This window comes from Helianthus annuus, chromosome 15 (assembly GCF_002127325.2).
Source record: "Helianthus annuus cultivar XRQ/B chromosome 15, HanXRQr2.0-SUNRISE, whole genome shotgun sequence".
Classification (NCBI taxonomy): domain Eukaryota; kingdom Viridiplantae; phylum Streptophyta; class Magnoliopsida; order Asterales; family Asteraceae; genus Helianthus; species Helianthus annuus.
In genome coordinates, this window is record NC_035447.2 from 106,740,912 (window position 1) to 106,753,875 (window position 12,964).

The window sequence follows — 12,964 nt, forward strand, 5'->3', positions numbered from 1 at the left end:
CGTGACTTTGTTCAATTCACGGTAGTCAATGCACATACGCATTGATCCGTCCTTCTTCTTGACAAATAAAATCGGTGCTCCCCATGGCGATGAGCTTGGCTGTATAAATCCTTTCTCCAACAATTCGTCTAATTGTTTCTTCAGTTCCTGCATTTCAGCGGGTGCTAAACGATAAGGTGCTTTGGCAATCGGTGCTGTCCCTGGTAACAGGTGAATTCTGAATTCAACTTCCCTGTCGGGTGGTAGTCCTAGCAATTCTTCTGGAAAGACATCTGAAAACTGGGACACTACTGGAATGTCTTTTAATTCTTTTCCTTTTGTTTTAGTGATTATAGAAATCAAATACACTATAGATCCTTTCCTTATATAACTTGCAGTTTTCATCACAGAGATGAATTTAGTGGATCTAGATGGCTTATCTCCTTTAATTGTGATCTTTTCACCTCTTGGTGATTTTACTTGAATTACCTTTTTATCACAAAAAATACTGGCTTTATTGGCTATTAACCAATCCATACCTAACACAACATCAAATCCAGCCAGATTTATTGGGTAAAGGTTTGCAATAAACTTTTGATTAAAAATTTCTATTCTTGCTCCCTGCAAGATTTCAGAAATTCTAACGGTTTCTCCATTTGCGGTTTCTACTAAACATTCTTGTGGTAGTTTAGTTAATGATTGATTTAGGAGTTTGCAAAATGAAGTATTAATAAAACTTTGGTTTGCACCAGAGTCAAATAATACTTTAGCAAAAATATCATTAACTAAAAACGTACCAGTAATTACGTCTGGAATCATCCTGGCTTCATGTGCAGTTAAAACGAATGCTCTAGCATTTTTAGTATTCTTGTTGTTTGCAGCTGGAGTCAATTTTGGGCAGTTTGTCTTAATATGACCTTTTTCTCCACAGTTGTAGCACATTCCATTACTGGCTTTTCTTCTGCAATTTTCTTCCTTGTGTCCTGGCGCCTTACAGTAATTGCAGTAAGTAGAGCATCTTCCAGAATGCTTCTTCTTGTAGTTCCTGCAGTATGGTGCAGAGGTAGAACCTATATTTCTACGGTTGGAATTCCCAAAACGGAATTCTTGGGTAAGCCTTTGGGTTAGGTTTCTCCTCTGGTCTTCTTCTCTAGTGCGGATTAACTCATCCGTCAAGGTATTGGCTAGTTCTACAGCTTCTTCTATAGTTTGAGGTCTAGCTGCCTTGACTACATGTCTAATTTCTCCAATTAATCCCCAGATATAACGGGAGATTAATACCGGTTCAGGTGATGCAAGGGTAGGTACTATCCTAGCATATTCAAAGAATGTGGTAGTGTAACCCTTACTGTCTACCCCGATCATTCTAAGATTCAGAAACTTATTTGCTATCTGTTCCTTTTCATTGGGAGGGCAGAATTTCCTTTCTACCATATTTTTAAATTCCTCCCATTCCATGTTATAAATCCTATCACTTCCTCTTGACTGGAGGATAGTGTTCCACCATTCTAAGGCTGCATTTTTAAACAGATTTGAAGCAAACATTATCTTATCTTCTTCAGCACATTTGCTTATTTTTAGAACAGCCTCAGTTTTCTCTATCCAGCGTAAGGCTGCAATGGGTCCTTCATTGCCCGAGAATTCTATTGGTTTACAGGACCAGAATTCTTTGTAAGAACAACTATATGGCATGGTTCTTCTTCTTTTGGGAATGGGCGCTTGAAGTACGGGTCCATTGTTCACGCTGTGTTCCGGTTCACTTGGTCGCTTACTGCTATTCTTACTTTTATTATTCGCTTCTTGAACTGTTTGAATAATAAATGGCATTGCATCTATAATTCCTTGTGCCACTATATGTTGAACGACACTATTATCCATTTGGTTTCCATTGTTGTTTGGATTCTCATTAACCACGTTATTGTTACTCTGGTTATCGTTATTCAGATTATCTTGATTTCCCTCGTCGGCCATCTAAATTTTTAAACAATTACCAAATATTAATATCACAATTAATATTTGAATATAGCCAATCACATGACACGCACTTTTAACCAAAAGCGTCGAGCATTGCGACTTTTACTCTATTTATATAGTATGCATCATTACACACTAGTACTGAAATTTAAATTACAATACTGACTGAAATGTAAAGCTACAATACTAATAGTAGGCATCCGTAGTGTTTTTTTTTTCTAACACATACACACATATATTATTTTATTATTATTATTATTATTATTATTATTATTATTATTATTATTATTATTAATACCGTTCCTGCCATCGCATTCACTGATATGGATTCATCCAAAAATCCATATTACGCTCATCGTATTTCCATACGAGGCGTTCTCCCACCTGTCGCATTCTCTCACTGCTTTCTAAAATTTCCTCCCCAAAAGTCCTAAGTTCTTGGACATTTTCTGCACTCATTGGGGGTGCAGGTTCTAGGACTGGGTATGGAAACTGGGGTACGGGTTCCTGATACGGAGGCATAGGGGCCTGGTACGGGTATGGATTCTCTAAAATTTCCCTAACATATGCATCACTAATGTTGTAGGGATCTTGAGGATCTAACCCTGGGTAAGCTCCTAAGTTGGGCATTGGCACATTTTCCTGTATTGGGTTTTGTTGCACGTAGTCCCTAACATCGTCCCACCAGGGGTCATAGTTGTTTGGGTCTAGGGGATCTGGTGCAGGAACCCTAGGTATCTCCTCCGGGTTGTAATTAGGCATTTCTATCTGGTTTTCTACTTCCATGGGTTGGTCAGGATTTTGTGGTTGGGGTGCTAGCATTTGTTCCAAGTTTGGGTCAGCAGCAGTGGTTGCTAAAATATGGATATTAGCGATACCCCTATTGAGCATGTCCTGATTATAAGCATCAGTTTCTCTTTTTGCTGCGGCTAACACTCGCTGTTCCTGCAACTTTTTCATTCTTTTCCTACGCTCGTGCGCTCCCCTACTGAACCATCCCCTTTTTTTCTGAGGAAATGGCTCTTCAGACTGAGCCTTAAACACAAAGATTCCTTCTTCTGTGTCAGCAGAATACCCCGAGAGGGCAGGCTGAGAAGAGGAGGTGCCTTCGCTCCTAGGCGAACCAGACAGTTGACGATAGGCGTCAGAAGGTCCTTGGTCGCTCATACTGTAAACTAACAAATAGTCAGATAACACATAGCAAGAAATACAATTATACATGTATTTCCATAATTTATTTCCTAACACTTTGAATTTTGATGTCAGCAGAACACTTCTGTGGCTGAATCAGTGGCATAGCTCTGATACCACCTTCTGTCACAACCCCGGGTCCCTAGTTCCCGGGAACGGGCGGCCGTGAGCCAGTTTTGGTGGTATCACATTTATTTATCCAATTTGGCAGCGGAAATTTTCATCAGGACCGTAGTTAGGAAATATTTAATCAGAGTAAACCACCATGTTTTATAACATTAAACATATGGGTAAAAACCCAAGTTTTCAATACACACGTTTCATAGGAATAAATCCTATTTATTTAATAAAAACGTCCATTTTATTCTTAGGTAACTTTATTGCCACTTTTCCAAGCCTCCAGTGCTGTCCAGCTGGCTTCTATTTGGCTTTCACATTTTGTTACCTGAAACGCGCTTTAAAAACATTTTGTCAGTGGGAAATACTGGTGAGTGAATCCCAGTTTAATCAGGTTTAAATAAAATTCACAGTGAACAGTATTGAGGGCGATCCTGCAATTACATTTGTTTCTAAGTTATATCAATTATCACCCGTTGGTACTGTCGACACCCGACTTGTGGAAATGTTACTCCTTAACCAGGTTGTAACCAATTTTGTATACAAAACCCCAACATACCCACGATAATTGTATTCTTACAAATACTCAATAACCGCCTTGTATATATTAATTAAGTGAGGTTTTGTAAAAACAGTAACAAAAAGTGGATCAGCTCACAAAAATGAGCATATAAAAAGAAGGATCACTCACATTGCTGTTTTAGGTTATTCTTTAGGGTTTCCTGGTGAATATGTATAATTTACACAAATGCACGTGTGTTAGTATAATAACCCATTTTAACATTAGTAATACCCTCCCCGAGACGGCATTCCAACGACTACGTCGGGCAGAACCACGACAGCCGTTACGGAACCCTAGATCAATCGGGCAGCGTATCTAATACGTCTCCAGGGGATATAATGTGACAACTCGTATTTCGAACCCACTTTTGTGTAACGTTACGTGATTGTGTGATTATGTTAATAGAATGATTATGTGATTATGTGATATGTGAATGTGTAAATGTTACTTGAAACCGATCGCACATGACCCACAACCGGACACAAACCCATTCGGTCCATGTTGTTGGACTCGAGACCATGGGACAGCCCAAGTAAGGGTTCGGCCCACTTCCTTCTCATACGTATACACGCATACGCACACCATTAGGGTTTTTACTTCCCACAATTCGGAACCAGGGCAGCCGAACACCCCTTTCCATCAAAGCTTTTGGGATTCGGATCATTCCTTTTCTCATCTCGGTTAGTAGTATGTTTACCGATTACGTGTTTTATATGCATGCTTGTGTGATGATATTGTTATTAATCGGATTGCATGATCGGTTAGGGTTATACTAGTGACTCGGATCATATATTGTAAGATATTATGAATGCATGATAACCGGATCAGAGGCTACTGTTATTGTCCTTGTTATAAAGTGGTCCGAATATATGCTTGTTAACCGGCTGTGATGATTGTGTTTTGAAATTAAGATTTAGGTTGCATGATAGTTAAATAATTCGGTTTATGTGTAAATGATGATTCGATGGTTACTGTTCTTGTGGGTGATGAAGATGTTATGAATGTGTTTGAATATGGAATGATTATCGATTTGATCTGATTTTCGAAACTGCTAAGTTGTTAGCTGAAATTACGGAATGATTGTTACCAATTAATTAAGGAAATCTGTTGCACTTTGTCTCGACCAGGGTTGCGAGTCGAGAACCCTTAGTCTCGACTCGAGACCACCTTACCAACACAATCAGCACAAACCGAGACCACGGTTGCGGGTCCGGTTGCGACTCGAGACCGTGTAGTCTCGACCAGACCATGACAACTCGAGACCTCCTTGTTGCGACTCGAGACCCCGAAACCAGTACACCTCGAGACCGTGAACACTTGCACACTATTGGACTTTCACTGTTACGAGCCCAATTGATTGGGCCGGATACTTGGACTTCGTTATTTACGTAACTATTCCTGCTAATGCTCATACGTGAATTGCCATGATTATATTTGTGAACAATATGTGTAGAACATACGTGCTATACTTGAATAAGAACCTGACTTGTATAATAACCATGCTAGGACGTGGTTGATCGCTATATAGTTTAACCGACTTTCTGTGTATCTGCCGAGCAAACCAAGGTGAGTTCACACAGCCAAGGCATGGGGTTCCCGGGTGGGAATGGGATTTGATGAATTATTGTGTATACTCAGATGGTAGAACCTAGCGATAAGATACGACTAGACTAGTAACACTTATTGAACTGATCTTCGCACACCTGCCTGGGAGGCCGCGATACAAATAAACCTAGTCTAGAATACTTGGGAAAAACATCCCCTAATCTTCGCATACCTGCCTGGGAGGCCGCGATGGAAACTAATACGATACATGACATAACGAACGAACATACTACTACTCACACTATACTATTTCTGAACTATTAACTGTGAACTCGCTCAACTAGTTGTTGACTCTCTGCTGCATGCCTTGCAGGACCTTAAGTACTTATGGAGCTTGCACTAGGAAGGAGCAGGTCGTTGTGGAACATGGATCATGGATGCCATGTTAAAATGTTTAAACAATCAACTTAACATTGCTTTGGGGTTTACATTTACATACTTGGATTTTCATTATTACGCTTCCGCTATTGATACTATGTTTGGTTTAGAACATCAATTGTATTGAATTGGGTTTTACGAACTATCTTATTTATATTATGCTATGTTCAATATGATTGATGGCTTGATCCTGGTCATGTCACGCCTCCAAGCAGTGGTACTTCGCGTGTGGATTTTGGGGGTGTGACAGATTGGTATCAGAGCCATTGGTTATAAAGAACTTGGTTTTTATATGGGAAAAACGTTTTATTAAAACCAGACTATAACCAGAACAGTGCTCTCAACGATCCACAACGACGCTTCGCTCCACGTGCAAGACTCAACATTCTAGGTAATAAGGTTTACGTTTATTACCTGCTTGCTAGAACTATATAGAACCTTGCTCGTAGCATGCTAGATTACATTGCTTACTATACGTCGTTACATGAGAATACCTATGTGCTTACACTCTTCTGTCATCGCACTACTCGCGGACCTTTCTCATATATTCTACTTTACTATGAAGATCATGTCTGGACGTGTGAACATGACTCAAGCCCAGTTGACGGCTCTTATCAATGAACGAGTAGCTGCGGCACTTGCAGCTGCACCAGCAGGTCAAAACGCTCCACAACCTGTCTGCATATTCAAGAACTTCATGGACTGTCATCCAAGCACTTTCAGTGGCACCGAGGGGGCAGTGGGACTCCTCCATTGGTTTGAAAAGCTCGAGTCGGTATTTGAGATGTGTGAATGCCCTGAGGCTTGCAGGGTCAAGTACGCCACTGGCACGTTGGAAGGGATTGCGCTAACTTGGTGGAACGCCCAAGTTCAGATCTTAGGGTTGGCAGCTGCTAACGCCACACCCTGGGAAGATTTCAAAGAACTGATCAAACGAGAATACTGCACGCGAGATGACATCCACAAGTTGGAGGTGGAGCTGTATCATCTAAAAATGACGGGGTCAGAAATTGAAGCTTATACGAAACGGTCAAACGAACTGGCTATCTTGTGTCCAACGATGGTGGACCCTCCAGTTAAACGCATTGAGTTGTATCTCAAGGGGCTTGCGCCAGAGATTCAGAGCCACGTGACGTCGGCTAACCTCAACAGCATCCAAGACATTCAGCGTCTTGCTCATCGACTCACCGATCAGGCAGTGGAACAGAACAAGCTGCCAAAACGCATCAGCGCTACCACTACTGCTGTCACTATCTCTGCTACTCCCAGTGAAAACAAGTGAAAATGGGAGGGGGATTCCAGCAAGGGATCAGTTTCTGTTCAGTCTCAAGCGCAGCAGCGCAAGACAAATGACTACCAGAGTCCAAATCAGCAATCATCAGGCAGTCAGGGACATGGTGGATATCGGGGAATTCACCCATGGTGTAGTAGGTACAACAAACACCACAGTGGAAGATGTCGCAGGGAACGTTGTCAAAGATGCCTCAAGATGGGTCATGAGGCTAAGGATTGTAGAAGCTCACGGCCAGCAAATCAGAACCAGCAACTCCCACCGCCAGCTCCACAGAACCAGCAGCAGCAGCAGCCACAGCGTGGAAACCGGGGATGTTTCCAGTGTGGGGCTGAAGGCCACTACAAACGTGATTGCCCTCAATTGAACCAGAACCAGAATCGCAACAACAACAATAACCAGGGCAACGGGAACAACAACAACGGGGGAAACAACAACAACAATGGCAACGAAGCTCGGGGTCGTGCCTTTGTGCTGGGTCGGGGCGACGCAATGAATGATCCCAATGTGGTTATGGGTAAGTTTCTCCTCGACAATATTTATGTTACTGTCTTATTTGATTCGGGTGCTGATACAAGTTATATGTCCTTGAAAATGAGTAAATTGTTAAAACGTACACCAACACCCCTAAACACCAAACATGTCGTAGAATTAGCGAATGGTAAAAGTGTAGAAGCCGCACATGTAATCAAGGGTTGTAGCATCGTCTTAGCTGGTCAGACCTTCACGATTGATCTTATACCCATAGTTTTGGGTAGTTTCGACGTCGTCATTGGTATGGATTGGTTATCCCAACATTACGCAGAGATTTTATGCAAGGAAAAGATCATTCGTATTCCTCGCTCTAGTCAAGAACCTCTCGAAGTTCAAGGCGACAAGAGTGGTGCTGTGGTTGGCATCATCTCTTTCTTAAGGGCGCAGAAATGTTTACGAAAGTGGCACACTGCAATTCTGGCACTTGTCACTGACGCATCAGCAAAGGAAAAGAAGCAGGAGGATATTCCAGTTGTACGTGACTTTCCTCAGGTGTTTCCTGAAGATTTACCCGGGTTACCGCCTCACCGCCAAGTCGAATTCCAGATTGAGTTAGCTCCTGGAGCAGCACCAATAGCCCGTGCACCGTATCGTTTAGCTCCAACCGAACTGGAATAACTGTCGAAGCAGTTACAAGAACTCTTGGAAAAGGGCTTTATTCGTCCAAGCTCATCGCCTTGGGGTGCTCCAGTACTTTTCGTGAAAAAGAAGGATGGCACTTTCAGGATGTGCATCGACTACCGTGAACTGAACAAGGTGACGGTGAAGAACCGTTATCCTCTTCCGCGTTTAGACGACTTATTCGACCAGTTGCAGGGGTCGAGTTACTACTCCAAGATAGACTTGAGGTCAGGGTATCATCAGCTGAGAGTCCGGGATGAGGACGTCTCCAAAACCGCATTCAGAACTCGCTACGGTCACTACGAGTTTCTTGTCATGCCATTTGGGTTAACGAATGCGCCTGCCGTATTTATGGATCTGATGAACAGGGTGCGCAAGCCGTACTTAGACAAGTTTGTGATTGTCTTCATCGACGACATTCTGATTTACTCCAAGAGTCAGGAGGAACACGAGCAGCATCTACGGCTTATTTTGGAACTCCTTCGAAAGGAGCAGCTGTACGCCAAGTTTTCGAAATGTGACTTCTGGCTTCGTGAAGTCCACTTATTAGGCCATGTGGTGAACAGGGATGGGATTCATGTCGATCCATCCAAGGTAGATTCGATCAGGAACTGGCCTGCACCGCGTACACCAACAGAAATACGCCAAATCTTGGGTTTGGCGGGGTACTACAGACGATTCATTAAAGACTTCTCAAAAATCGCACAGCCGCTTACACTACTGACACAGAAAGGTGTCACCTACCGTTGGGGAGGTCCCCAGGAAACCGCTTTTCAGTACCTAAAGGATAGGCTTTGCAGCGCACCTATTCTCTCATTGCCAGAGGGCGCGGACAACTTTGTGGTTTATTGTGACGCGTCGATACAGGGTCTTGGGTGTGTATTGATGCAACGGGATAAGGTTATTGCTTACGCTTCTCGTCAACTCAAGGTTCATGAACGAAACTACACGACGCACGATTTAGAGCTGGGAGCTGTTGTTTTTGCACTTAAGATATGGCGACATTACCTGTACGGTACTAAGTGCACAATTTACACCGATCACAGGAGTCTCGAGCATATTCTTAAGCAGAAGGATTTGAACATGCGTCAACGACGATGGGTCGAGTTACTCAACGATTATGAATGCGCCATCAAGTACCATCCAGGCAAGGCCAATGTTGTGGCTGACGCTCTCAGTCGAAAGGACACTCTACCTAGACGCGTACGAGCCTTGCAGCTCACTATTCAGTCCAGTCTTCCTGCACAGATACGAACTGCTCAGATGGAAGCACTAAAGCCCGAAAACGTCAAGGCTGAAGCCTTACGCGGCTCAAGGCAGCAAATGGAACAAAAGGAAGACGGCGCCTACTATGTGACGGGGCGTATTTGGGTCCCACTATATGGCGGATTACGGGAACTTGTGATGGATGAAGCACACAAGTCTCGCTACTCGGTACATCCAGGGTCGGATAAAATGTACCACGAGCTCAAAACAACATACTGGTGGCCTAGCATGAAAGCCCACATCGCGACTTACGTTGGCAAGTGTTTGACATGTGCAAAAGTCAAAGTGGAGTATCAGAAACCAGCGGGCCTACTTCAGCAACCCAAGATACCGCAATGGAAATGGGAAGAAATTTCCATGGATTTTGTTACAGGCCTACCCAGATCCCAGCGTGGGAATGATACCATATGGGTGATCGTGGATCGACTCACCAAGTCTGCACACTTCCTGGCTATAAAGGAAACGGATAAGTTCTCCACTCTCGCAGACGTTTATCTTAAAGAAGTCGTTTCGAGGCACGGGGTGCCCACCTCCATCATTTCGGATCGGGATGCACGATTCACGTCAGAGCTATGGCAAGCGATGCACAAATCTTTTGGCTCACGGTTAGACATAAGCACAGCATATCATCCTCAGACGGATGGGCAGTCTGAGCGAACGATCCAAACTCTTGAAGACATGCTTCGGGCATGTGTTATTGATTTCGGCAACGGCTGGGAAAAGCGCCTCCCTTTGGTGGAGTTCTCATACAATAACAGTTATCACACCAGCATACAAGCCGCTCCATTCGAGGCATTGTACGGGCGTAAATGCCGGTCACCTCTCTGTTGGGCAGAGGTGGGGGATAGTCAGATCACGGGTCCGGAGATTGTAGTGGACGCCACAGAAAAGATTGCACAAATACGACAACGCATGGCGGCAGCACGCGACCGTCAGAAAGCCTACGCGGATAAGCGTAGGAAGCCATTGGAATTTCAGGTCGGGGACCGGGTTTTACTTGAAGTTTCACCCTGGAAGGGTGTGGTACGTTTTGGCAAACGGGGCAAACTAAATCCACGGTACGTCGGACCATTTGAAATCATTGAGAAAATAGGCAAAGTGGCCTACAAGCTAAATCTACCAGCTGAACTCAGTGCAGTTCACAATGTATTTCACGTGTCGAATCTGAAGAAGTGCCTGTCAGATGAGACCCTCATAGTTCCTTTTAAGGAACTCACTATCGACGAGCGGTTGCAGTTCGTCGAGGAGCCAGTTGAAATCACGGACCGGGATGTTAAGGTCCTCAAGCACAAGAGAATCCCTCTTGTTCGAGTTCGTTGGAACTCCCGTCGTGGCCCAGAGTACACCTGGGAACACGAAGACAAGATGACAGAAAAGTATCCCCAGTTATTCGAAACCAATACAACCACTACTGAGGCTAAAGCTACTACTGCGGAATTTCGGGATGAAATTCCAGATCAACAGGGGGAGGATGTGACACCCCAGGAAAACCAGTGAACGATATAACCTACCTAGCTTCCTCAGCGAGTGCGTACCAAATTTCGGGACAAAATTTCTTTTAAGTTGGGGATAATGTGACAACTCGTATTTCGAACCCACTTTTGTGTAACGTTACGTGATTGTGTGATTATGTTAATAGAATGATTATGTGATTATGTGATATGTGAATGTGTAAATGTTACTTGAAACCGATCGCACATGACCCACAACCGGACATAAACCCATTCGGTCCATGTTGTTGGACTCGAGACCATGGGACAGCCCAAGTAAGGGTTCGGCCCACTTCTTTCTCATACGTATACACGCATACGCACACCATTAGGGTTTTTACTTCCCACAATTCGCAACCAATAACACACACAAACACTAGATTATCTCTCCCTCTCGACTCGGAACCAAGGCAGCCGAACACCCCTTTCCATCAAAGCTTTTGGGATTCGGATCGTTCCTTTTCTCATCTCGGTTAGTAGTATGTTTACCGATTACGTGTTTTATATGCATGCTTGTGTGATGATATTGTTATTAATCGGATTGCATGATCGGTTAGGGTTATACTAGTGACTCGGATCATATATTGTAAGATATTATGAATGCATGATAACCGGATCAGAGGCTACTGTTATTGTCCTTGTTGTAAAGTGGTCCGAATATATGCTTGTTAACCGGCTGTGATGATTGTGTTTTGAAATTAAGATTTAGGTTGCATGATAGTTAAATAATTCGGTTTATGTGTAAATGATGATTCGATGGTTACTGTTCTTGTGGGTGATGAAGATGTTATGAATGTGTTTGAATATGGAATGATTATCGATTTGATCTGATTTTCGAAACTGCTAAGTTGTTAGCTGAAATTACGGAATGATTGTTACCAATTAATTAAGGAAATCTGTTGCACTTTGTCTCGACCAGGGTTGCGAGTCGAGAACCCTTAGTCTCGACTCGAGACCACCTTACCAACACAAGCAGCACAAACCGAGACCACGGTTGCGGGTCCGGTTGCGACTCGAGACCGTGTAGTCTCGACCAGACCATGACAACTCGAGACCTCCTTGTTGCGACTCGAGACCCCGAAACCCGTACACCTCGAGACCGTGAACACTTGCACACTATTGGACTTTCACTGTTACGAGCCCAATTGATTGGGCCGGATACTTGGACTTCGTTATTTACGTAATTGTTCCTGCTAATGCTCATATATGAATTGCCATGATTATATTTGTGAACAATATGTGTAGAACATACGTGCTATACTTGAATAAGAACCTGACTTGTATAATAACCATGCTAGGACGTGGTTGATCGCTATATAGTTTAACCGACTTTCTGTGTATCTACCGAGCAAACCAAGGTGAGTTCACACAGCCAAGGCATGGGGTTCCCGGGTGGGAATGGGATTTGATGAATTATTGTGTATACTCAGATGGTAGAACCTAGCGATAAGATACGACTAGGCTAGTAACACTTATTGAACTGATCTTCGCACACCTGCCAAGGGTTGGCCGCGATATTATGACTGACTTCGCACACCTGCCATAGGAAGGCCGCGAACTAAATTTACTAATCTTCGCACACCTGCCTGGGAGGCCGCGATACAAATAAACCTAGTCTGGAATACTTGGGAAAAACATCCCCTAATCTTCGCATACCTGCCTGGGAGGCCGCGATGGAAACTAATACGATACATGACATAACGAACGAACATACTACTACTCACACTATACTATTTCTGAACTATTAACTGTGAACTCGCTCAACTAGTTGTTGACTCTCTGCTGCATGCCTTGCAGGACCTTAAGTACTTATGGAGCTTGCACTAGGAAGGAGCAGGTCGTTGTGGAACATGGATCATGGATGCCATGTTAAAATGTTTAAACAATCAACTTAACATTGCTTTGGGGTTTACATTTACATACTTGGATTTTCATTATTACGCTTCCGCTATTGAT